This window comes from Theobroma umbraticum, unplaced genomic scaffold, assembly GCF_002168275.2.
Source record: "Theobroma umbraticum cultivar Fairchild unplaced genomic scaffold, ASM216827v3 scaffold_89.0, whole genome shotgun sequence".
Lineage (NCBI taxonomy): Eukaryota > Viridiplantae > Streptophyta > Magnoliopsida > Malvales > Malvaceae > Theobroma > Theobroma umbraticum.
In genome coordinates this window covers 932,904-933,147 of record NW_018397271.1, presented here as the reverse complement: position 1 = coordinate 933,147, position 244 = coordinate 932,904, and positions in this window count along the sequence as shown.

Genomic DNA, 244 nt, shown 5'->3' with positions numbered 1-244 from the left:
TTAATCTCTTTCTTGCTTATTTTCAATGGGATTTAAATTGTTTATTCCAATTTGATATTAATGCTTTTAATTGCTTGGCTACCAGTTAAATTGATTTAGGAACCTAAACAAACTTGAGAAAGCGAGTTTAGTGTAAACTAAAATTGGGATAGCATATGATCATATTACTTAATTTGCATATAGGATAGGAATATACCTATAGGCTATATGTAGCCAGATTAGAGCCTGAACTTAATGAATCTAT